At 44.1% G+C, this 27,848-nt stretch overlaps 1 pseudogene; it reads left to right on the top strand.

Moving 5' to 3' along the window:
- Positions 1 to 27,848, top strand: LOC123999109 (annotated as a pseudogene).

The raw sequence follows: 27,848 nt of genomic DNA, 5'->3' as shown, positions 1-27,848 counted from the left end.
CCTCATAATCACAGTCGGATGTTGATGCGGCAAGGTGGCCTAGTGGTTAGTGTTACAGTAACCGAAAGGTTGCGGGATTGAATCCTGGGCTGACAAGGTAAAAAGCTGCCGCTGAAAAAGGCAGTTAACCCACTGTTCCCCGGTAAGGCCTTCATTGTAAATAAGAATTTGTTCTTAACTGACTTGCCTAGTTAAATCGCTTCTTGCACTGAAATGCAGTGCCTTTGACTGCTGCGCCACTCGGGAGCCCCAATGATTTAGCCTTTGTGCTTTTTTGATTACATTATTATTATTTTTAAATCACAAGTGTTGTTATCAGATGAATATTATATTATAGAACAAAACGTATAAGATATTTTATTTATGTGTCTAAAAACCCTACAAAAAAGGCAATTAATTTCCCCATAGGCTTTGTCCAACGAATCATGGCGGATTTTGTGCCTACAAAAAGATACTACTAACTCGCTTGAAAGTACACCGGAGGTACTTCATAACCTTTCGCCACTAGCTCTGTTCCAAAGTGGCATTGAGGCTGGCAGCAACGTTTGTTTACACTGAAGACTACGGGATCATATTTTGATTTCTGTAAGGTAAGATTACATTTTATTGCGAGTATCAATAGTAGGGAACGTTATTCAATAAATCTCATTAGTTACCAAGTTAGCTAACATATACAGCAATTGAGCCGCGTTTTTAGCTAGCTTACCAACAGGTGCTAGTGTCTTGCCGTTAGGTATAACTAGCTAAGTTAGTAGGTGAACTGGTCCATTGTTTTCGCAAGCTAGCCACCACACGAACTTGTATCACTTCCAACCGACGTATTTTGATAAACAGAAAAGTTGTTAGTTAAATAACTTTACTGAATCACTGCAGACAGTCCATAGAGACTGGTTTGGACCAACCCTAGTTTGTCCTTGTAATATGGAAAGTTGAGTAAACAACCCTAGATAACTGGGGCTAGCTAGCTGGCCACTATCTGTGTTTGCAATGGAATCAGCCTAGCCAATCAAATCAAACTTTATTTGTCTAATGCGCCGAATACAACAAGTGTAAACTTTACTGTGAAATGCTTACTTACAAGCCATTAATTTAACCAACATTGCAGTTCAAGAAAAGTTAGGATAAATAAAAAGTAACACAATAAGAATAACAATAACGAGGCTATATACAGGGGGCACCAGTACCGAGTCAGTGTGCGGGGCTAGTTGAGGTAATCTGTACATGTAGGTGGGGGCAAAGTGTCTATGCATTGGTAACAAACAAACAGCGAGTAGCAGAAGTGTACAAACGGGAGGGGGGTAGACTTGTTCAGCAGTCTTATGGCTTGGGGGTAGAAGCTGTTGAGGAGCCTTTTGGTCCTAGACTTGGTGCTCTGGTACCGCATGCTGTGCGGTAGCAGAGAAACAGTCTATAACTTGGGTGACTGGAGTCTGACAATTTTATGGGCTTTCCTCGGACACCGCCTATTATATTGGTCCTGGATAGCAGGAAGCTTGGCCGCAGTGATGTACTGGGCTGCTCACATTACCCTCTAGCGCCTTAGTCAGATGCTGATCAGTTACCGTACCAGCGGGTGACGTAACTGGTCAGGATGGTCTCAATGGTGCTGCTGTAGGAACTTTTGATGATCTGGGGCCCCATGACAAATCTTTTCAGTCTTCTCAGGTGGAAACTTTCCACCTGCTCCCCTACAGCCCCGTCAATGTTAATGGGGGCCTGTTCGGCCCGCCTTTTCCTGAAGTCCAAGATCAGCTCCTTAGTCTTGCTCACATTTTCGGAGAGGTTGTTGTCATGGCACCACAAAGCCAGTTCTCTGACCACCTCCCGTTAGGTCGTCTGTTCGTTGTTGGTGATCAGGCCTACCACTGTGTCATAAGCAAACTTAATGGTGTTGGAGTCATGTTTGGCCACGCAGTCGTGGGTGAATTTTATTTTATATTTTATTTCACCTTTATTTAACCAGGTAGGCTAGTTGAGAACAAGTTCTCATTTTATAACTGCGACCTGGCCAAGATAAAGCAAAGCTGTTCGACACACAACAACACAGAGTACACATGGAATAAACAAACATACAGTGCCTTGCGAAAGTATTCGGCCCCCTTGAACTTTGCGACCTTTTGCCACATTTCAGGCTTCAAACATAAAGATAAACTGTATTCTTTTGTGAAGAATCAACAACAAGTGGGACACAATCATGAAGTGGAACGACATTTATTGGATATTTCAAACTTTTTTAACAAATCAAAAACTGAAAAATCGGGCTTGCAAAATTATTCAGCCCCTTTACTTTCAGTGCAGCAAACTCTCTCCAGAAGTTCAGTGAGGATCTCTGAATGATCCAATGTTGACCTAAATGACTAATGATGATAAATACAATCCACCTGTGTGTAATCAAGTCTCCGTATAAATGCACCTGCACTGTGATAGTCTCAGAGGTCCGTAAAAAGCGCAGAGAGCATCATGAAGAACAAGGAACACACCAGGCAGGTCCGAGATACTGTTGTGAAGAAGTTTAAAGCCGGATTTGGATACAAAAAGATTTCCCAAGCTTTAAACATCCCAAGGAGCACTGTGCAAGCGATAATATTGAAATGGAAGGAGTATCAGACCACTGCAAATCTACCAAGACCTGGCCGTCCCTCTAAACTTTCAGCTCATACAAGGAGAAGCCTGATCAGAGATGCAGCCAAGAGGCCCATGATCACTCTGGATGAACTGCAGAGATCTACAGCTGAGGTGGGACACTCTGTCCATAGGACAACAATCAGTCGTATATTGCACAAATCTGGCCTTTATGGAAGAGTGGCAAGAAGAAAGCCATTTCTTAAAGATATCCATAAAAAGTGTTGTTTAAAGTTTGCCACACGCCACCTGGGAGACACACCAAACATGTGGAAGGAGGTGCTCTGGTCAGATGAAACCAAAATTGAACCTTTTGGCAACAATGCTAAACGTTATGTTTGGCGTAAAAGCAACACAGCACATCACCCTGAACACACCATCCCCACTGTCAAACATGGTGGTGGCAGCATCATGGTTTGGGCCTGCTTTTCTTCAGCAGGGACAGGGAAGATGGTTAAAATGAATGGGAAGATGGATGGAGCCAAATACAGGACCATTCTGGAAGAGAACCTGATGGAGTCTGCAAAAGACCTGAGACTGGGACAGAGATTTGTCTTCCAACAAGACAATGATCCAAAACATAAAGCAAAATCTACAATGGAATGGTTCAAAAATAAACATATCCAGGTGTTAGAATGGCCAAGTCAAAGTCCAGACCTGAATCCAATCGAGAATCTGTGGAAAGAACTGCTGTTCACAAATGCTCTCCATCCAACCTCACTGAGCTCGAGCTGTTTTGCAAGGAGGAATGGGAAAAATTCAGTCTCTCGATGTGCAAAACTGATAGACATAGCCCAAGTGACTTACAGCTGTAATCGCAGCAAAAGGTGGCGCTACAAAGTATTAACTTAAGGGGGCTGAATAATTTTGCACACCCAATTTTTCAGTTTTTGATTTGTTAAAGTTTGAAATATCTAATAAATGTCGTTCCACTTCATGATTGTGTCCCACTTGTTGTTGATTCTTCACAAAAAAATACAGTTTTATATCTTTATGTTTGAAGCCTGAAATGTGGCAAAAGGTTGCAAAGTTCAAGGGGGCCGAATACTTTCGCAAGGCACTGTACAATCAATAATACAGTAGGAAAATCTATATACAGCATGTGCAAATGAGGTAGGGTAAGAGAGGAGAGGTAAGGCAATAAATAGGCCATGGTGGCAAAGTAATTACAATATAGCAAATAAACACTGGAATGGTAGGATGTACAGAGGATGAATGTGCAAGTTGAGATACTGGGGTGCAAAGGAGCAAGATAAATAAATACAGTATGGAGAAGAGGTAGATTGGATGGGCTTTTTACAGATGAGCTATGTGCAGTGATCTGTGAGCTGTTCTGACAGCTGGTGCTTAAAGCTAGTGAGGGAGCTAAGTCTCCAGCTTCAGAGATGAGAGGTGAACAGGGAATACAGGAGGGGACTAAGTAGACTCCCCTGAGGGGCCCCAGTGTTAAGGATCAACGTGGCAGATGTGTTATTGCCTACTCTTACCACCTGGGTGCGGCCCGTCAGGAAGTCCAAGATCTAATTGCAGAGCGAGGTGTTTAGTCCCAGAGTCCTTAGCTTAGTAATGAGCTTTGTTAGCACTATGGTTTTGAACGCTAAGCTGTAGTCAATGAACAGCATTCTCACATAGGTGTTCCTTTTGTCCAGGTGAGAAAGGGCAGAGTGGATTGAGTCATCTGTTGGGGCGGTATGTGACTTGGAGTGGGTCTTGGGTGTCTGGGAGGATGCTGTTGATGTGCGCCATGACCTGCCTTTCAAAGCACTTCATGGCTACTGACGTGAGTGCCACCAGGTGGTAATCATTTAGTCAGGTTACCTTTGCTTCCTTGGGCACAGGGACTATGGTGGTCTGCTTGAAACATGTGGGTATTACGTACTCGGTCAGGGAGAGGTTGAACATGTCAGTAAAGACGCTTGACAGTTGGTCCGTGCATGTTTTGAGTACATGTCTTGGTAATCCGTCTGGCCTGGCAGCTTTGAATGTTGACCTGTTTTAAAAGTTTTGTTCACATCGGCTACCGAGAGTGTTATCACACAGTAATCCAGAACAGATGGTGCTCTCGTGCATGCTTCAGTGTTCCTTGCCTCAAAGCGGGCTAAAAGGCATGTTGCTTGTCTGGTAGGCCTGCTTCTAGGTTTTCCCTTTGTAGTCCATAATAGTTTTCAAGCCCTGCCACATCCGATGAGCGTCAGAGCCGGTGTAGTAGGATTCAATATTAATCCTGTATTGATGCTTTGCTTTTTTGATGCTTCGTTTAAGGGCATTGCAAGATTACTTATAAGAGTCCGGATGAGTCTCACGCTCCTTGAAAGCGGCAGCTCTAGCCTTCAGCCCGATGCAGATATTGCCTGTAATCCCTGGCTTCTGGTTGGGATATGTACGTACAGTCACTGTGGGGACGACGCCATCGATGCACTTATTGATAATAATAATAAATAATATATGCCATTTAGCAGACGCTTTTATCCAAAGCGACTTGATGAAGCCAATGATTGAGGTGGTGTATTCCTCAATGCCATTGGATGAATCCCAGAACATATTCCAGTCTGTGCTAGCAAAACAGTCCTGTAGTGTAGCATCCGTGTCATCTGACCACTTCCGTATTGCGTGAGTCATTGGTACTTCCTGCTTTAGTTTTTGCTTGTAAGCAGGAATCCGAATGATACAATTATGGTCAGTTTTGCCAAATGGAGGGCGGGGGAGAGCTTTGTATGCATCTCTGCGTGGAGTCAAGGTGGTCTAGGATTTTTTTTTTCTGGTTGCACATGTGACATGCTGGTAAAAATTTGGTGAAACTGATTTTAAGTTAGCCAGCATTAAAGTCCCCAGCCACTAGGAGTGCTGCTTCTGGGTGAGTGTTTTCTTCTTTGCTTATGGCCTTAGAGTTGGTTGAGACTGGTCTTAGTGCCAGCTTCACTTTGTGGTGATAAATAGACGGCTACAGGTAATACAGATAGTGTGGGCGACAGCTTATAAGTTACTCTACCTCAGGAGAGCAATATCTAGAGACTTCTTTAAAATTAGACATCGCGCACCAGCTGTTATTGACAAAGGCACACATCCCCACCCCTCGTCTTACCAGAGGTAGTGTCTGTTCTGCCGGTGTATGGAAAATCCCGCTAGCTCTATATTGTCCATATAGAGCTAGCAATGTCATGTCTTGGTGACACGTAAGATGTTAGTTTTTAATGTCCTGTTGGTAGGATAATCTTTTTTTTTTTTTACCCCTTTTTCTCCCCAATTTTGTGGTATCCAATTGTTTTAGTAGCTACTATCTTGTCTCATCGCTACAACTCGGGAGAGACAAAGGTTGAAAGTCATGCGTCCTCCGATACACAACCCAACCAAGCCGCACTGCTTCTTAACACAGCGCGCATCCAACCCGGAAGCCAGCCGCACCAATGTGGCAGAGGAAACACTGTGCACCTGGCAACCTTGGTTTGCACGCACTGCGCCCGAACTGCCACAGAAGTCGTTGTTGTGGGATGAGACAAGTATATCCCTACCGGCCAAACCCTCCCTAACCTGGACGATGCTAGGCCAATTGTGCGTCGCCCCACGGACCTCCCGGTTGTGGCCGGGAGGTATGGTGTTCTTTGGATGCAACTCAGCATTCTTTGTCCTCCAAACACGACGAGTTGAGTTTTTACCAAAAAGTTCTATTTTGGTTTCATCTGACCATATGACATTCTCCCAATCTTCTTCTGGATCAACTAAATGCTCTCTAGCAAACTTCAGACGGGCCTGGACATGTACTGGCTTAAGCAGGGGACACGTCTGGCACTGCAGGATTTGAGTCCCTGGCGGCGTAGTGTGTTACTGATGGTAGGCTTTGTTACTTTGGTCCCAGCCCTTGGCAGGCAGTTAGATTTTGCTATGTCTTCAGGCGGAAATTGAAAAAAGTAGGGGGTAGCTTTAAGAGGTTTTAAGAACAAATTCTTATTTACAATGATGACCAAACGCCAACCCGGACGACGCTGGGCCAATTGTTCGCCACCCTAATGGACTCTCAATCACAGCTGGTTGTGATACAGCCTGGAATTGAACCAGGGTCTGTAGTGATGCTTCTAGCACTGAGATGCAGTGCCTTAGACCGCTGCGCCACTCGAGAGCAGTGTATGGCTGTGGTATTTCTGTGCATTTACCATTGATAAAATGCAATTGTGTTCATTGAAACCGGGATTCGTCCGTGAAGAGCACACTTCTCCAGTGTGCCAGTGTCCATCGAAGGTGAGCATTTTCCCACTGAAGTCGGTTACCACACCGAACTGCAGTCAGGTCAAGACCCTGGTGAGGACAACAAGCATGCAGATGAGCTTCCCTTAGACGGTCTCTCACAGTTTGTGCAGAAATTCTTTGATTGTGCAAACCCAAAGTTTTATCAGCTTTCCAGGTGGCTGTTCTTAGACAATCCCCCAGGTGGAGGTCCTGGGCTGGCGTGGTTACACGTGGTCTGCGTTTCTGGCTGGTTCGACATACTCCCAAGTTCTCTAAAACAAGCTTATCTTAGAGAAATTAACATTACAATTATCTGGCAAAAGCTCTAGTGGACATTCCTGCAGGTAGCATGCAAATTGCAAGCTCCTTCAACTTGACATCTGTGGCATTGTGTTGTGACAAAACTGTACATTTTGTTACCCGGCCCACTGCACCACATGTAATGATCACACTGTTTAATTAGCTTCTTGATATGCCACACCTGTCAGGTGGATGGATTATCTTGGCAAAAGAGAAACACTGACTAAAAGGAACCAGATATTTTTTTCAATTAAATTGTGCATATTGAACAGTTCTGGAATCTTTTACTTCAGCTCATGAAACATGGGGGGGCAACACATTGTTCCTTTTTTATTCAGTGTATCAAAAGCAATGCAAAAACATCATTTTACTCATTACTTCAATGCTTAAAGAGAGACTTCAGAATTTTGGCAATGAGGCTTTTTATCTACTTTCCCAGAGTCCGATCAATTTGTGGATAAAATTTGTCTCCGCGTGCAGTTTGAAGGAAGTTGCTAACTAGCATTAGCGCAATGCTAGACGATACCATAAACTTCCAGTAATTGCACCAACGCTAGGTGGCATTGGCTCACAAAACTACCTCTTAACGTCCATCATCCTGTACACTGAGACATACAAATGATATACTCAATTTCATCTAACTCATTGCCAAAATGCTGAAGTATCCCTTTAATTGTCATTTTTGTTTTCTGCCAACTCCACATGACCTTTGAACAGGGAAGGCAGCCTGGTTCCAATACAAATGCAATCAACTGTCACCTGGTGCAAAACAAGCATACCTGATTAATAGAATCCCATCATTGATCGTTACCGATGCATCAAGTCTGGAAGCAACAGAACTCTGAGCAGCTTCTATCCTCAAGCCATAAGAGTTAAATAGTTAACCAATAGCTACCCAGGCTATTTAGCAATCTGCATTTACCCTTTTTTTGCATTACTTTTGATTCATCTCATACGCTGCTGTTACTGTTTATCTATCCTGTTGCATATAGTCCCTTTATCCCTACTTATATCCACACATCTACCTTAATTACCTTGTATCCCTGCATATAGCCAAGTTATCGCTACTCATTGTCTTTATTCCTTTTTTCCCCCTCTAAATTGTTGGGAAGGGCTGTACGTAAGCATTTCACTGTTAGCTTACATCTGTTGTTTACGAAGCATGTGACAAATAGGCATCTTTTCCCTTTCAAGACAATTCAATATGTCTACTAGGTACAAGGGATGCAATACAGGAACAATACGCTTAGTTGAAGCTATTCGGTTTGATTGAAGAACTAATCAATTTGATGCATTAACATTTGTTGCATAAATTATTTCATTTTCCATTCTGAATTACAATCTGCTGCTTATGGAGCTGGGCCTCTCTGAGGTGACTTGTGTGTAAATAATGTATATCTATGATGTACAGTTGAAGTCACTTAGGTTAGAGTCATTAACTTGTTTTTCAACCACTCCACAAATTTCTTGTTAACTAACTATAGTTTTGACAAGTCGGTTAGGACATCTACTTTGTGTATGATACAAGTAATTTTTCCAACAATTGTTTACAGGCAGATTATTTCACTTATAATTCACTATCACAATTCCAGTGGGTCAAAATTTTACATACACTAAGTTGACTGTGCCTTTTAAACAGCTTGGAAAATTCCAGAAAGTGATGTCATGGCTTTAGAAGCTTCTGATAGGCTAATTGACATCATTTGACTCAATTGGAGGTGTACCTGTGGATGTATTTCAAGGCCTTACCTTAAAACTCAGTACCACTTTGCTTGACATCATGGGAATATCAAAAGAAATCAAACAAGGTCTCAGAAAAAAATGTTGACCTCAAGTCTGGTTCATCCTTGGGAACAATTTCCAAACGCCTGAAGGTACCATGTTCATCTGTACAAACACCATGGGACTACGCAGCCATCATACTGCTCAGGAAGGAGATACATTCTGTCTCCTAGAGATGAACGTACTTTGGTGCGAAAAGTGCAAATCAATCCCAGAATAACAGCAAAGGACCTTGTGAAGATGCTGGAGGAAACGGGTACAAAAGTATCTATATCCACAGTAAAATTAGTCCTATATCGACAACCTGAAAGGCCGTTCCGCAAGGAAGAAGCCACTGCTCCAAAACCGCCGTTTTAAAAAAGCGAGACTACGGTTTGCAACTGCACATGGGGACAAAGATCCCACTTTTTTGAAGAAATGTCCTCTGGTCTGATGAGTACTGTTTGGTCATAATGACCATCGTTAAGTTTGGAGGAAAAAGGGGTGTTTGTAAAACTTCCAACTTCAACTGTATGTTGGTACCTGAGCTGAGCCATAAGGGAGACTAGGCATCTACCGCCATCAAACTTGGGGGTGTGGGCAATGTAGCCCGTGTCTTTTGTCCTCTCACTTTGGTTCTGAAATCACCATCGCCCACTAATAAACGTGTAATTTTTGCAGATTTAAGTGTTTGAACAATATTTTAGCGTTTATAAATTAGGTATTGCATAGACAATGAATATAGAACTTTGGATTTCAGCCCATCTCCAAGGAGACTGATTATGACGCCAGGACAGCGGAGTCAATCACCCTTCCGGAGACACCTGAAACCCCACCTCTTTAAGGAATACCTAGGATAGGATAAGTAATCCCTCTCACCCCCCCCCTTTAAGATTTAGATGCACTATTGTAAAGTGACTGTTCCACTGGATGTCATAAGGTGAATGCACCAATTTGTAAGTCACTCTGGATAAGAGCGTCTGCTAAATGACTTAAATGTAAATCTAATGTTTTGAAGTTCTTATTTTGATCTTCTCTTTTCGCTTCGGCCATGGAGTGTGCAAAAGTGATTTACTGTCCTCGTTATACATGGTAAAGCTGATCATTTCATATTTAAAAATGACCATTATACACAGATTGTTTAAAGCATAACTACCTAAACTATTCCCATTGGTTAACCTCAACAATCAATATACATTTTATTGTTATCCCCATTCAGGTATAGCCAGATGAGAGTTAAGTATTTTAATGCTGAAGGTGCCGTGCAGACGTGCAAGGTCTACCTCACATTGGTCAGCGCCCGCGACGCTGTGCCCAGCGTCTGGTTCAACTAGGCTACTGATTATTGCCTGGGAGTTCGGCATGCAAAATGACTGTCAACACAGTTACGTGCAGTTTGACACCTGAAGGAGAGGACTCATAAGTTGTCACAAAAGATGAGGGTAGAAAGAATTTAATATGAGCAAAACATTTTAGTGAACTGGTGATTTCATATAGTTTCAGTTAATTTTCTAACCGATGTATGCTTTATTTGGATCAGTTTGGGGTTCGCAGACCGATGCACATGTATATTAAACATTTTGAATTGGGGATGTATCAGTGAATTGTTACATTCCTAGTGTCCACCCCAAAGTGCCACATGTCATGACACACCTGTCTCAATGAGAGAAGATTTGAAATGGACAAGATGGTCGATTACTTCATGGAGCAGAACATTTTATCTAAATTCAAGCAAACCTCCTGCAACTAGAAATGGATGTTGAGAAGACTTTGGTTGTCTTCCAAGTCAGGAATTGATTCAGGAATTGATTCAGGAATTGAGGAAGTGTTGTCAAGGTTGGTCAATTTATCAATTTATCCATCTTCTCAGGTGAATCTCATCAGTCGCTCAGTGTCAGATGCCGTCCGCCTTAGGCAGTCCTGCTGCTGCCCTTGCCGAAGCACTGGAGAGCTCTGGTCGGATCATAGACCGACACCTTCAGGAAGACCGCTGCTTCCCTGACCTCTCATAGCTTCTTAATGTCCCCTGTCACAGTAGGTCAAGTGATCAATGGTGCAATTTTGTATGTTGTTCAAGTTTGTCAAATCGATATCTCACAGGTCATTCTAGCCATAATACTTGGCTGTAACTTTCTTACTGTCTCTAGGGAGACTACAGCCACGTTTCGGCACTTACATCACTTTCCAAATTGTGCTGCTGTGATTATTTTATTTTTTCTCTCTACCCTCTGTTGCAGACACGCCATCTTTGTCTGGGGGGTCGGACATGGACTACCCTCTTCAGGAACCTGGGCTGCTCAGTTTGCCAAACCTCCCTGAGCTCAGTGCAGTCCGCAGGGTTCCCCTACCACCTGAGCTGGTGGAGCAATTCAGCCGTATCCTTTTCAGAGAATATACAGAGGGAGCTGTGTATTGGGAAAGATCTCAATTGCATAGTCCTCTCTCCTCATCTCCATCTCAAAACCCATTGGACTAGAAAGCCAGAGGTTCCTCTTCTCTGAACTTCTCCAATGGGTTTTGAGAATGGGGTGAGGATGTGATGAGTATGCAATTGAGATTCTCCCTAGGTCTCACCAGCTCAACTCAGAAGTGCCGGTGCAGGGTTAAATGAGCTAATTACCACTTCAGACAAGTTGCCTAGCCCTTAACCTCCCCCTAGCAGATATGCAGTGCAATTGTATGATGGGAGTTTTTCCTGAAATCTGTCGGGCGTGGCTCACCATTGACAACGATATCTTCATGTGGAATTATGAGGATGGGTGAGTACCAAGCACTCCTATATAAAGTCACTTTATGCAGTAGAAGAAAACATGGACCCATTTTCTCTGTCTCTTGTCTGTGCTACAGGGGGGATGTTGCATATTTTGACGGGCTCAGTGAAACCATCCTGTCCATGGGGCTGGTCAAACCTAAAGCAGGTCAAATTGCATAACTCTTACCTGAGCTGTGTTTCCTGTATTCAAAGTCACAACAGCTTTGTAGGTGTTTGGCGTAACTTAACCCACAGGATAAAACATTTCCTGCAGGGATTTTCCAGCCACGCATCCACTTCCTGTTGGTCTTAGCCACTCCTGTGGATGTGGTGATCCTGGGGCTCAGCTTCCCTAAAGCTCAGGCAGGTGAGTAATGATGACCCTTATACCTGAACCACACACGCTAGACATAATACAATAACCCTGGTGTCATCAATTCAGCGACAGTTATGAAATTTGTTGATTTGGTTTATATTGACATGGTTGTGTTGTTGGTATTCGTATTGACCCACCATGGGCTACTTCAGAAATGTCTCATCTAATCTCTTTCCTCTCCCTCTGTGTTGCATGTCTGGAGGGATACAGTTGCTCCCAGACCCGCTGTACTCCATCCCCACAGACAACACCTACCACCTGGCCATCACCTCCACTGATCTGGGGCGCATCTTCCTGGCAGGGAAAGATGGCTGCCTAATATGAGGTAGCCTACCAGGCCGAGGCAGGCTGGTTCAGCCAATGCTGCAGGAAGATTAACCACTCCAAAAGCAGCCTGTCCTTCCTCGTCCCCTCTCTGCTCCAGTTCTCCTTCTCTGAGGATGGTAAGGATAGTTTTCAGGCTCCTTGTGGAGTTGGAACGTTCTTGTGTTATGCTCTAGTTCTTAAATTAAATTTGACATCACATTTCTATCTTTGTGCTCCACAGACCCGCTAATGCAGATTGCCATTGACAACTCCTGTAACACTCACTTCACCTGCTCAGAAAAGGGGGTTCTACAGGTATATAACCCATAAGAGTTTAACAATTTGAATGGTAAGCACTGTAGTAAATATCCATATGTGTGAGTATTTGCAGAATGACATTGCATTGGTTAGAACTTTGTCAGACATTTGAAAAGCTTCTTCTGAATAGGACCTTGAGTATAAAGCTGCTGCTTGTTCCAGGTGTATGACCTGGGTGCAGATGGGCAGGGTCTGAACCGTGTGGCGGCCATGTCACAGAGCTCCATCGCGGCTGCAGCAGGAAACATTGCCAGGTCGGTCTGCTACTCCTCACCTCTGGATAATATCCGGAGGGCTAGTGAATGGTCAATCAATACAATGTACTTCAAGCCCTTTTTACATCAGCCAATGTCACAAAGTGATATACAGAAACGCAGCCTAAAACAGCAAGCAATGCAGATGTAGAAAAACTCCCTGGTCAAAGGTTATCACTGCTTAAGAACAGGTCAAATTAATTGTTTTATTTTATCTCTCTCTATAGGACTATTGATCGCTCTGTTTAAACCCATCGTACAGATCTCTGTGATAGACAGATTTGAGTCCTCCGACTGCCACCTGTTGGCTGTCACTCACACAGGTAAGGAGGCGGACTGACATTGTAGACACTTATCCTGTAATGAAAACAAAGACCTTATGACCTTACTGTAGCTCTCTATCTGCGCTTCTAGGAGTGCGTCCCTACTTCAGCACTACTCCCTTTGCCCCACCGCATGCCAAGCACCCAGCGGCACGCCCTAGTCTGCTAGCTCTGGTCCATGTCCGCCTGCCTCCAGGCTTCTCTGCCTCCTCCACCCTGCAGAAACCTGCTAAGGTCCACAAGGCTCTGTACATCAAAGGTAAAGCCACTGAAGTCTGTATGCTATCCTGCAGTGGAGTCTGATGGGAGGATCTATAGGAGGACAGGCTCATTGTTATGGCTGGAATGGTATCAAACCTATGGAAATCACACGTTTCAATCAGTTCTATTAATTCCATTCCAGCCATTTACAATAAGCCCATCCTCTTATAGCTCCTCCCACGAGCCTCCAATGCGATCCTTTTATAATTGATTCTCGAGCATCGCCCTAGTTAAATGGTCAATCTGCAGTTGCTATGTCAATTTTTTTTACTTACCAGTGCCTTGCGAAAGTATTCGGCCCCCTTGAACTTTGACCTTTTGCCACATTTCAGGCTTCAAACATAAAGATATAAAACTGTATTTTTTTGTGAAGAATCAACAAGTGGGACACAATCATGAAGTGGAACGACATTTATTGGATATTTCAAACTTTTTTAACAAATCAAAAACTGAAAAATTGGGCGTGCAAAATTATTCAGCACCTTTACTTTCAGTGCAGCAAACTCTCTCCAGAAGTTCAGTGAGGATCTCTGAATGATCCAATGTTGACCTAAATGACTAATGATGATAAATACAATCCACCTGTGTGTAATCAAGTCTCCGTATAAATGCACCTGCACTGTGATAGTCTCAGAGGTCCGTAAAAAGCGCAGAGAGCATCATGAAGAACAAGGAACACACCAGGCAGGTCCGAGATACTGTTGTGAAGAAGTTTAAAGCCGGATTTGGATACAAAAAGATTTCCCAAGCTTTAAACATCCCAAGGAGCACTGTGCAAGCGATAATATTGAAATGGAAGGAGTATCAGACCACTGCAAATCTACCAAGACCTGGCCGTCCCTCTAAACTTTCAGCTCATACAAGGAGAAGACTGATCAGAGATGCAGCCAAGAGGCCCATGATCACTCTGGATGAACTGCAGAGATCTACAGCTGAGGTGGGACACTCTGTCCATAGGACAACAATCAGTCGTATATTGCACAAATCTGGCCTTTATGGAAGAGTGGCAAGAAGAAAGCCATTTCTTAAAGATATCCATAAAAAGTGTCGTTTAAAGTTTGCCACACGCCACCTGGGAGACACACCAAACATGTGGAAGAAGGTGCTCTGGTCAGATGAAACCAAAATGGAACTTTTTTGCAACAATGCAAAACGTTATGTTTGGCGTAAAAGCAACACAGCTCATCACCCTGAACACAACATCCCCACTGTCAAACATGGTGGTGGCAGCATCATGGTTTGGGCCTGCTTTTCTTCAGCAGTTTTATTTTTGCCAATGTATTTGAAATCTAAACACCTTATTTACAGAAGTATTCAGACCCTTAGCTTTGAGACTTGAAATTGAGCTCAGGTGCATCCTGTTTCCATTGATCATCCTTGAGATGTTTCTACAACTTGATTGGAGTCCACCTGCGGTAAATTCAATTGATTGCACATGATTTGTGAAGGTACCACCTATCTATATAAGATCCCACAATTGACAGTGCATGTCAGAGCAAAAATCTAACCATGAGTTTGAACGAATTGTCCGTAGAGCTCTGAAACAGAATTTGTGTCCTAGCAAAGGTCTGGGGAAGGGTACCAAAAATCTCTGCAGCATTGAAGGTCCCCCAAGAACACGGTGGCCGCCATCATGCTTAAATGGAAGCTTTTTGGAACCACCAATACTCTTCCTTGAGCTGTCTGCCCGGCCAAATCGGGGGAGAAGGGCCTTGGTCATGGATGTGACCAAGAACCCGTTCACTCTGACAGAGCTCTGGAGTTCCTCTGTAGAGGTGGTTGTGCTTCTGGAAGGTTCTCCCATCTCTGCAGCATTCCACCAATCAGGCCATTATGGTAGAGTGGCCAGACGGAAGCCACTCCTTAGTAAAAGGAATGACAGCCCGTTTGGAGTTTGCTAAGAGGCACCTAAAGGACTCAGACCATGAGAAACAATATTTTCTGGTCTGATGAAACAAAGATTGAACTCTGTCCTGAATGACAAGTGTTATGTCTGGAAGAAACTTGGCACCATCCCAAGCCTGATGGTGGCAGTATCATGCTGTGGGGGTGTTTTTCAGAGGCAGGGACTGGGAGACTAGTCAGGATCGAGGGAAAGATGAACAGAGATCCTTGATGAAAATCTGCTCCAGAGTGCTAAGTACCTCAGACTGGGGCGACGGTTCACCTTCCAACAGGATAATGAGCCTGAGTACACAGCCAAGACAATGTATGCGTGGCTTCTGGACAAGTCTCCCAATGTCCTTGAGTGGCCCAGCCTGAGCATAGACTTGAATCCAATCGAACATCTCTGGAGTGACCTGAAAATAGCTATGCAGCGATGCTCCTCATCCAACCTGACAAAGCTTGAGAGAATCCTCAGAGAAGAATGGGAGAAACTCCCCAAATACAGGTGTGCCAAGGTTGTAGCTTCATACCCAAGACTCAAGGCTGTAAGCACTGCCAAAGGTGCTTCAACAAAGTACTGAGTAAAGGGTTTGAGTACTTTTTTATTTTTTTTTATATATATGTTTGCAAGAATGTCTAATCCTGTTTTTGCTTTGTCATTATGGTGTATTGTGTGTAGATTGGGGGGGGTGCAATTTTAATAAATTTTAGAATAAGGCTGTAACGTAACAATGTGGATAAAGTCCAGGGATCTGAATACTTTCCGAATCCACTGTATAAATGCCCCATGAACTTAATTCAACTGTTGTATCCCATCAGAACCGAAGGTTGTTTTTTTCCGCTGTTTGTAAATAAACACTGTGTAGCCTCAAAACATGCGTAAAACTATAATTGTAATATTATAGATGGTCAGTCCTTCTATCCTTACCTCTGTCTATCCATCTCTCCAAGCCCATCCCTCAGAATTTTACCAAAACAGAGACTGGGTGGCTGCTTTGTTAGTGACTCAATAGCAGATTGCCCCCTTTAAGAAAAAGGTTTACTCATGTCTCTCTGGTGTTGATCCCCACAGGAGTTCTCCTCATGGCAGGTTCTGAGACTGAGGACAGTGACATCCTGTGGTGTATCAACCATGACTCCTTCCCCTTTAAGAAACCTCTGATGGAGGCACAGGTGCGGGCTGACAGGGTTATACTAAGCAGTATTACACCAGATCCACACACACTTTGATGTCATGTCAAAACCGAGCTTACTTTGCGATTAGGGTTGCAAAGGTTCTTAAACTTTCAGGTAAATGTCCATGGGTAGTTTTGCAAGGGGATTTTACTTAAATTCATCAAAGTCAGCTTATAACAGTGATCCTTTTTTTGTGGGGTACGCATAAGGCAATTCTAGGTCTTGTGGCATATTTTGGTTAAACTATCCCCAATTCAATGGAATTGCAACCCTCTGCATGCACAGTGCACTCTTCCATCACATGTGCAGTGCACTCTTCCGTCACATGTACAGCTGATTCTCAAGATCTTGCACACTAATGAGATGCTATTGAGTCCACACTACTACACTGTCTGAGTCAAAGACTACATGCTTTCTGGTAAGTTTTGATTACAATACTGTGTGGGGTGAATATATTTTGACATGATTTCTGTTAACTAGTAAATAGTAGCCTTCAGCGAAGTCTAACTTATCAACAATTTCTGCTAGTTAGTTTTTGCTACCATGTGGGTTTTAGCTTGCTTGAGTCTGCTAACTGAGGAATGTTAGTATACATGTTTCATTTTAAAACATTTCTTACAAAGGAGTTTAATCTAACTGCTTAACTATTTATCTGTACATGGAATTATTTGTTTTTGTTTTACTTCTTTTTTTTCTAGTCTTTACAGGAAAGTGCTATGAGCACTGTCTGTGTGGAGACATTTCACTGCAGCTAATGTAGGAGGAAAAGCTGTGTACATTTGCAAATACTGTGCAAATCATATGTGAAGAATTCAACAAAGATGCAGAATCAACTGGCCAAGTGCATAAAGTTCCCTCAGCATTCACAACCAGCAGCCTCTGTCAAAAGTCCCTCATCATTTTTACCTCAAATAGAAGTAATCAGACACCTTATTGATAGCAACTGCTCATGGTCCTCCTGGAATCGGAAGTTGTTTTTTTTACTCAATGGAGGAACGTAGTCAGAGATGCTGATGAATGTCTTACTCGAGCTGTGTATGCAACTGGTTCACCTCTGATGCTCACAAGCAATGTGTATTGGAAGAGATTTCTGAATGTTCTTCGCCCAGCATAACTCCTCTTACAGACATGCTTTATCTACTAATTTGCTGGATGCAGAGTTCAAGTGAAGGTCAAGCAAATCATAGAGAAAGCGGTCTGTAACGCAATCAGCTCTGATGGGTGGTCAAATGTTTGTGGGCAAGGAATAATTAACTAAATCTCCACCCCTCAACCAGTATTCTACAAGAGCACAGACACAATGGACAACAGACATACCAGTTCTCCACATTGCAGATGAGCTGAAGGTCGTCATCAATGATCTTTGACCACAGAAGGTATTTGCACTGGTGACAGACAATGCTGCAACCATGAAGGCTGCTTGGTCTAAAGTGGAGGATTCCTACCCTCACATCACACCCATTAGCTGTGCTGTTAATGCATTGAATCTGCTCCTCAAGGACATCATAGCACTGAAAACAATGGATACACTCTGCAAGAGAGCCAAGGAAATGGTTAGGTATGTGAAGGGTAATCAAGTTAAAGCAGCAAAGTGAAGAATAAGAGCACCACCTAACACCACCTAACAACACCTGTTGGTGTGGTGTCATCATGTTTGGCAGTCTCCAGGAGGGGAAGGAGTCTCTCCAAAAATGGCCATACCACACTCTGCCGACGTGGACAGCCCCATCAAGAGGATCCTCCTGGATGATGTTTTTTTGGGAGAGAGTGGTAAGCAGCCTGAAACTCCTGAAACCTATAGCAGTAGCCATTGCACGCATTGAGGGAGATGATGCCATCCTGTCTGATGTTCAGACTCTGCTTGTTTGGGAACACGCATACCAAAGCACACAATAGGCTGATCAATACAAGGGTGGAAAAATTGGTGGCCATCCGGGCAAATTTGAGGCTTTTTGAGCCTGACAACGAGCCATCCTCAACCAGGTTGGAAAGTGACGATGAGGCTTCAGAGTCTGATGTTCAAGAGGTGGACATTGAGGAGGTCCAGAGAGAAGACAACCAAAGCTTTATTTTCAAGACTATCATTTTACAGATGTATGTTGAAAACATTTTTGGGAGATGCGATGGATCGTTCGATATTCAGTTTCTTTTGTTGTTCAGTGAAATCATCCCATGTGAAGTGAACTCATTTAATTAAAGTTCAATTCATAACTAAATTGTTTATTTCTATTGGAAGGATTTAATCACTTACAATTATGTCTACGTATGGTAAGGTAAAGGTTTGTTTTGTCTCCATATGGTAAATATATTGAATGTGAAAATCTGTTTTAAATGGTATTCATTTGCATATTTCTGTTAATTCTCATATATTCCCAGGGAAAGTTTCCACCTCTGAACCCTATTTGCGATGCATATGCTATGATTTTTATTTTTTTTAAATGCATTTTGTCTTTTAAAAAATATTGTAGCGCATATTGTCTGTGTTTCATTTCAGATGTCCACTCCTGGGCGCTATGTGCCATCGAGGAGGAGGAGATTTTATACCGTGTGAATGGCACTTTAAATTCACACAGTCGCTGAAACTTGTTCAGTCCTGTCTGTAATTTTGTGAACAAAGGCAAAAATCTATAAACTTGTTGTTAATCATTGTCTTCCAGGGAAGTCACATATTCCATAAATTGCTGCCGGTGGACTAGCTGCGCCACCTACTGGTGGAAAGTGAAGAAGTCGAACGCTTCTTCCTACTGCACAGGGTATGAATCTCATTACTCAATGTCTTGTTAGTGCAAGTACCCCTAAACACACAGTCTTTCTCTGTTTATTGATCTAATCCTCTCTCCTCAGGAGGACCAGGCATGTGCCACTGCTCTGATTCTGTCCTGTTCCAGTGCTTCCTGTGACAGTGAGGTGTCTCAGTGGGCCACCAGAGCCTTCTTTAGGTGTGGAGGAGAGGCTCAGATGAGGTTCCCCTCGGCTCATTCTGCTCCTAGCAGCATTGGAGCGCTGTTCGGCTCTCCTGTACCAGGTGAGGGGCATCTGAGGAGGGATTTCTACTTGTAGCACTTTAGCATTATATGAATTCCCATTTGTTGTAACATGGCAATGTCGTAGTGGAAACACCTTGTGTAAGTTGTACAGATTTGAATGAGAAGTTGACTGTCTGCATCACTTGTCTGACTCCCTGCCTGTTGTTTTTATAGGATCCCATATGTCTGTTGGCAGCAGCCCCATTCCTAACCCTAGTTTCCTAACTACACCGGCTCCAGGTACACTACCCTCATTTTCCTCCATATGATTGCAGAGTGCCTTGCAGTCAACAGTACTAAACAGTCAATGGAATGGTATCATCCACATTTTTGTGTTTGTTACCATTCCAAGCATTATTCCTCCCCTCAGCAGCCTCCATTGACACATTCACCCACTGAATATTGGCAACATTGAGTGAATTACTGAGGAACATTTGAGTGTTTTTAATGCATGTGTTTTTTGACAACAATATCTCAGGTATGATGCCCCAGTGTGTCTACGCCCCATGTACCAGCCATGCCCTCCGCCCCCATCGCTGGCTTGTCCTCTGGCCAGAGGTGGTCTTCTCAGGGAAGCACAACGGCATCAGTGTCTACTTCACACGTATACTGGGGTGAGTCACCTCACTAGTACGTTGCTCAGGTCTCACCTCCATACTGGGTTAAGTCACCTCAGCTGGACAACGTACGGTACTCAGGTCTCACCTCCATACTGGGTTAAGTCACCTCAGCTGGACAACGTACGGTACTCAGGTCTCACCTCCATACTGGGGTGAGTCACCTCAGCTGGACAACGTACTGTATGGTACTAAGGTCTCACCTCCATACTGGGTTAAGTCACCTCAGCTGGACAACGTACGGTACTCAGGTCTCACCTCCATACTGGGGTGAGTCACCTCAGCTGGACAACGTACGGTACTCAGGTCTCACCTCCATACTGGGGTGAGTCACCTCAGCTGGACAACGTACTGTACGGTACTCAGGTCTCACCTCCATACTGGGGTGAGTCACCTCAGCTGGACAACGTACGGTACTCAGGTCTCACCTCCATACTGGGGTGAGTCACCTCAGCTGGACAACGTACGGTACTCAGGTCTCACCTCCATACTGGGGTGAGTCACCTCAGCTGGACAACGTACTGTATGGTAATCGGGTCTCACCTCCATACTGGGGTGAGTCACCTCAGCTGGACAACGTACTGTACGGTACTCAGGTCTCACCTCCATACTGGGGTGAGTCACCTCAGCTGGACGACGTACTGTATGGTAATCAGGTCTCACCTCCATACTGGGGTGAGTCACCTCAGCTGGACAACGTACTGTACGGTAATCGGGTCTCACCTCCATACTGGGGTGAGTCACCTCAGCTGGACAACGTACTGTACGGTAATCGGGTCTCACCTCCATACTGGGGTGAGTCACCTCAGCTGGACAACGTACTGTATGGTAATCGGGTCTCACCTCCATACTGGGGTGAGTCACCTCAGCTGGACAACGTACTGTACGGTAATCAGGTCTCACCTCCATACTGGGGTGAGTCACCTCAGCTGGACAACGTACTGTACGGTAATCAGGTCTCACCTCCATACTGGGGAAATACAATTTTCTGGCATGTTTAAACGGATAGTTCACCCAAATTACAAAATGATAAGTTGGTGTCCTTACCCTGTAAGCAGTCTTTGGACTAGGTATGACATCAATCCATGCTTTGGTTTTTTAGCATTTGTTGCACAAATCCTATTCAAGTCATGTTACTGATATTATCATTTTTATTTGGGTGAACTATCCCTTTACCTTTTTGTACTGGACTCAAACATTAATGTGTCACTTATGGCTTGAGTCACTTGATTAAGTTAACTTATTGATTAACAGTAATGTCTGGGACGGGAGTCTTGCTATTGAGAAGATCGTTATGAAAGGAAATCAGGCTGTCAGTATTCTGAGTATTGCATAAACCGCAAATTAGTCTTCCTTTGCAAGTTAATTTGACGATGACGGTCAATCTCGCTCTCCCAGTTGGAGAGCACAGCCAGCTCATCTGATCTGGAGTCTGTTCTTCTGGAGCTCCGTGGTCTGAAGGACTTCCTGGATAAGAACTCCCAGTTCAGCCCCTCTTCTCTGGGTACAGCCAGGTAAGACAGACCCTTGAGCCCTGCTTCTCCCTGTGGCCAATCCCTGGGCTGGCTACTTTATAGAAAATATAGCTACACTTCTATGGTCATCGGGTGAAATAAATGCGGTTTGAATGGCATCTTATGCTCTACAGTTTTAGCTCACCAGTCAATCTGCAGCAGCGGCTGCTAGGGTTCATGCGGCCTGATGGAGGAGCCAGTTCTCAGAAAGTTCAGCAGGAACTCCAGAGGAAGTACCACAGTAAGTAATGTGTGTGTTAAAGGTAAACTGCCATCCACATCAAGGAGCAACCAGAAATACAGCAGGGTCTGAGTATAATCATAACACTATTAAGAACACACTGTTCTTGAATTATTTTATGGTCTCCGAATGTCTAATCCTTATTGTTATCCTTTCCCCGTCCCCAGCCGAGGCTCAGGTCAATGAGAGGATGTCCCTGCAGGGTATCCAGCAGCTGGTGCATCGCTCCTGTCAGACCCTGGCCCTGTGGAAGCTGCTGTGTGACCACCAGTTCAGCCTCATTGTCTCTGAACTACCCAAGGTAAGTTCTAGATCCATGACCTCACTGGAGACTGGTTCCCCAGACATAGATTAACCCTAGTCCACTCTCCATTGGGATAGATTAAAAATCAAAGACCAGGTTTAATCTGTGCCTGGGGAAACCAGCGCTGGATATTCAGGATGTGCAGGAATACATTGACAGCACAATCACTGACTGATTCATCCCATTGTTTAATCGTCCAAGTATTTAGTCAAGATGTCTCGTATCCTGTTTATAACCCCTGTGCCTTGCGTTCCAAGACCAGATGAAGGGGGTGAGTTTTTAAAGACGTGGTGATCCGGGGTCGGGTGCTGACCGGAGCCCTGATCACAGGGCTCCGGCATGCTCTAGCCTCATCAACGTCTACATCAAAGACTTTGCCTCTGTAGATGCCATAAGCACCCACCTCAGAGACATCTGCCCCCTACTGTACAGCAGTGACCACAGCATCTGCTCAAAGGTAGAGTATACTCACACCAGTTTTATTTTTTATTTTTTTATATATGACGGATGATGTACAACAGACATTGCATCAGATTTTAGTCTGTGGGCAGACTTTGGTAGCATCCACTGCCCTCGTTTCTCCCTGTATAACAGTACCTGAGAACTGAATGTCTCTCCCCTGGCTAATGAGTTGCTGCAGGGCTCCAGACAGATCCAGACTAGGACAGATAAGGAGAGAACACAGAGAGTCACTACAGCTCTACCAGCTGATCAGCCATCAGACCTGCCACTGGTCTGCTCCCAGTACAGACAGGGTAAGGCTGCCATCATACTGGCCCGGAGCCAGTAAAAACAGTCATGCTATTTCTATTTGAGCAATATGATTGGCTGTTCATTCAAGCACCACCACGCTCCCCCGAGTCACAACTTCTTGAGCCGTACATGAGTTGAGGCCATCAATCTACTCGCTCAGCTTATTTATTTTAGTTAAGGAAAGGCATTTACAAAAGTAAACCTTCAATAGTGAACATGCTACTGTTGCTGGTCTGCAAATGAAAGCTGTAAAAAGACATCTAGCATTTGTCTCAGCTAGCCTACTGTAGCTAGGTCTAGCTCTTTTGGAACACAGTTGTCTTAAAGGGGCAGTGTCCTAATATGAGATGTATAAAAAAAAATATTCTTGAAATGACACTTAGTTTGTTTCTTAATGCAATTCTAACGAATAGACTAATGCCTTCCATTGCACAATTATACTACACAGCTTTTTATACATATCATAATAAATAAATGTAGCCAATAATGGCTGCATATAGAGAGAGCATGTCAACCTAGAGACCCTGCATGACCCCAATGCATTTAGAAACTACACCATGTCCGGGCAAATATAAATTATTTTTGGTCCAGAATGACCAGACCAGTAAGAAAATAAGATGAAGGAAAATTGTAATGATTTTTCATCTCCATAGTCATAATCTCCAGGACCACCCAAACATAAAAATGTGAGAATGGCATGTTTTGTAGTCAAAAAGATGCCAAGAAGATGAGTGTTTCCAATGACATCATCAACCAATTAGTAGACCATGCCTACACGTCATTGGTTAAAATTTCCCTCTCCAGTGGGCTAACTGCCTGTTCAGGAGCAGAACGACAGATTTGTACCTTGTCAGCTCGGGGATTTGAACTTGCAACCTTCCGGTTAATAGTCCAACACTCTAACCACTAGGCTACCCTGCCGCTTACTGTGTGGATGGATGCTAACCATGTTTCTCTCCCTCTCAGTGTGTTTCTATGAGTGCTGGAGCTGTGCCTGACTGCAGCGGATAAGAAGGATCCTCAGAGGCTGGGACCTCACTTCTATAAGAACGGAGAGCCAGAGGAGGATCAGACTGGAGCACTGGCCTTCCAGGAGAGGTAACCTACTACCTGTTCACATTGAATATGAAATACTGTGGTAATAGATATCTGTTAAGGGATATCCTGGCCCTTTATTTTCTCCTTTGTGCTGACATCGACTGACCACCCCCTCCTCTCCTCCTGTAGGTCGTCATGTTATAAGTGTGTCACCGACACCATACAGGAGCTGGTGAACCAAAGTAAAGCTGCACCTCAGTCTCCCAGCGTCCCTAAGCAGCCAGGACCCCCTGTCATGACCTCTGACCCTAACATGCTGAGCAACGAGGATGCCACCGCCCATGTGAGTGCTGCTGGGAGGAGACTTGCCCCCAATGGCAATAGCAAGATTTTGTTTACTTATTATTTTTTTATGTGAATGTGTGTTCCAAGATTTTGGCCTCAATTCATGAATAAGCTGATCATGATGTTCTTTCTCCCTGGTAGTTTGAGCAGATTATTTGTCTGGCCCAGAGGTCACTGGATGAACTCTTCCACATAGCCCTCTACAACTGGCTTATACAGGCTGACCTCACCGTCAAGCTTCTGGAGGTAAGAACCTTCTGGCATTGTCCTGCAGTCACAGCCTGAGATGCCTCGTTCTGAATTTTTTTTTGTATTTCATTTAACTGGTCTTTTATTGTGGTTTTTAATATTCTCCTCGCACTCTGTGTGGTATATTCAGGTGAACTCTCCTTACCTGGAGGAACACCTGATGCACATGATCAAACAGGAGCAGAGTAAGGTGTGGAACATGGACCTGCTGTGGAGATACTATGAGAAGAGTCACAGCTTTGGGAAGGCAGCACACGTCCTGGCCAGGCTTGCGGACATGCTCAGGTAAAAGGCCTAACAGGCTGAGTCTTTGTACACGATGGGCCATTTGCACACACTGGTCCTGTGTTGCTCAGTTGGTAGAGCACGGTGCTAACAAGGCTAGGATCGATTCCCTCTGGGGACACCCATAAAATAAACATGTAGACACGTGATTTAAGTCCTTTGGATAAGTGTCGGCTAAATGGCTTTTATTTTTGTCCTCTCCAACAGTCATGAAAATGTCCTCATTCTTGTTGATTCTGAGCAATGTTAAATGTGTTGTTTCTGTTTGTTCAGTAGAGATCTCACTGAAGCAGAGGCTGGAGTACATCTCCAGGGCCATCCTGTCAGCCAAGAGCTCCTCCTGCATCTCTGCCCAGGGAGCTGAGGGGGAATTCCTGCACCAACTGGAGGAGAAGATGGGAGGTGCGGGGAGGGGAGATTCTAGCTCTATTCTTGAAATGGATTGGGTTTTTAGATTTTTCACCCTTTGATACAGCTTAGATTTTATTATCTTTTTTTAACTCCAGCTGATATGGTTTCATCCCTCCCAGGTGGTCCGTATTCAGGTCCAGATCCAGGATACTCTGAGCAGACAGTACCCCAGCATCCCTCTGTACAGGGAGCCGTGTCACAACTGGATTCAGAGCTTATGGACATCACCAAGGTAACAGTGCATGAATATCTAACATTATCCTTGACTTTAATAGTTTTTTTTAATACTCTATCCTTTGTCCTCCAATCTAGCTATATGGGGAGTTTGCAGATCACTTCCGGTTGTCTGAATGCAAGCTGGCCATCATCCACTGTGCGGGTCACTCTGACCCCATCCTGGTGCACTCTCTGTGGCAGGTCATGGAGAAAGGTGTGTAGAGACAAATACACATGGTAGCACCTGATGCCATCCCACTTGTTTGTCTCTGACACTTTGGTCTTTTAGAACCTTCTATTGCATTCTGAACTATTTCTTAAAGGGACAATTCAGGATTTTTGCATCGTGGATACTATTTTTATGTCTATGCATGCAGTTTGAAGGAAGTTGCTAACTAACGTTAGTGCAATTGCAGAATGCTAGCTGTTCCTGTAAACCATAAAAATTATATGCCAGCAGCATGCCACCCTGCATACCACTGCTAACTTGCTTCTGAAGCTAAGCAGGGTTGGTCCTGGTCAGTCCCTGGATTGGATGGGAGACCAGATGCTGCTGGAAGTGGTGTTGGAGGGCCAGTAGGAGGCACTCTTTCCTCTGGTCTAAAAAAATATCCCAATGCCCCTGGCCAGTGATTGGGGACACTGCCCTGTGTAGGGTGCAGTCTTTTAGATTGGATGTTAAACAGGTGTCCTGACTCTCTGCGGTCATTAAAGATACCATGGCACTTATCATAAAAGTAGGGTGTTAACCCTGGTGTCCTTGCTAAATTCCCAATCTGACCCTCAAACCATCACGGTCACCTAATAATCCCCAGTTTACAATCGGCTCATTCATCCCCCTCCTCTCCCCTGTAACTATTCCCCAGGTCGTGGCTGCAAATGAGAATGTGTTCTTAGTCAACTTATCTGGTAAAATAACAGATAAATAATAATAATAAATATCCATGAGATGATCTAACTCTGGGGATGTAGGGCTTCCATTTCCAAATACCCAAAATTACTTTTTCTATTTGTTCCAGAGCTGGGTGACAGTTTGGCCATGAGTCCAGCTGACAGAATGAGAGCTCTGAATCTCAAACTGGTGTCTCTTGGAAAGATCTATGCTGGAACACCCAGATACTTCCCTCTAGGTAAAACCCCAGGTCTACTTTCCATCTATTTACTCCATGATTTCTCTACAGATTTTCCTGTATGTAAAACATCCCCACTTAGTGTAATTACATTAGCAATTCATGAAGTCAACATGCATAGCATGTCTCTACGGTGTGTCTCTGTAAGGACTGGAAGTGTAATCTGTGTTTTGCCTAATTGTCCACCAACGCTGTGGCCTGTCGTAGCTTGTCTGTGATTGGACTACAGAGATCTGTTGCATGTGAAAATGGTTTAATGTCGCTAGTCTGTCTTGTACATCCAGAATTCCTGGTGAAGTTTTTTGAACAGGTGTGTCGTCTGAACTGGGACGTGGGCTTGGTCACGTTCACCATGCAGGAGATAGGCTTACAGCTGCCCTGTCTGCTGGAGGTCTACGTTCACCATGCAGGAGATAGGCTTACAGCTGCCCTGTCTGCTGGAGGTCTACGTTCACCATGCAGGAGATAGGCTTACAGCTGCCCTGTCTGCTGGAGGTAGGCTTACAGCTGCACTATCTGCAGGAGATAGGCTTACAGCTGCCCTGTCTGCTGGAGGTAGGCTTACAGCTGCCCTGTCTGCTGGAGGTCTACGTTCACCATGCAGGAGATAGGCTTACAGCTGCCCTGTCTGCTGGAGGTCTACGACCAACTCTTCAAGACACGGGTATATCCCTCAATTCAATTTCAGAAACTTTATTCATCCCTGAGTGGCAATTACAGCTTGGCAGGCATAGGATGCGAACAGTGGCGTAGCGCAGTTTTGCGGTGTACCCCGCAAGGTCTGAGCACGGCTCCCCCAAGTGTTTTATTTATTGGATTATTTTGTCACCTTGGGGCAGAATTTTTTTTGTTGCTATTTCATAGCTAATTTCCTGCTATTCTACACATTTTGCCACGAGGCCAAGGGTCATTTCCTGTAATAAAATGTATATAAAATCAGGGCTTATGACATGTTTATATGCTACCCCCCCCTTGATATGAGTAGATGCCCTTAATAATAAAGGGCTATATTGAATTTCAGATTTTGCATTATTTAATAAGGAATGGCGCTGTACACTTAATACTGGATGTCTCCAACTCTGGCTGTGTGTATCCCAGGATCCGTGTTGGCAGCGTCTAAAGCAGCCTCTCCACCTGGTAGAGTGTATCCATGTGCTGCTGT

The sequence above is a fragment of the Oncorhynchus gorbuscha genome, linkage group LG16 (assembly GCF_021184085.1).
Source record: "Oncorhynchus gorbuscha isolate QuinsamMale2020 ecotype Even-year linkage group LG16, OgorEven_v1.0, whole genome shotgun sequence".
Classification (NCBI taxonomy): Eukaryota; Metazoa; Chordata; class Actinopteri; order Salmoniformes; family Salmonidae; genus Oncorhynchus; species Oncorhynchus gorbuscha.
This window is presented reverse-complemented; position numbering and strand designations above follow the sequence as displayed.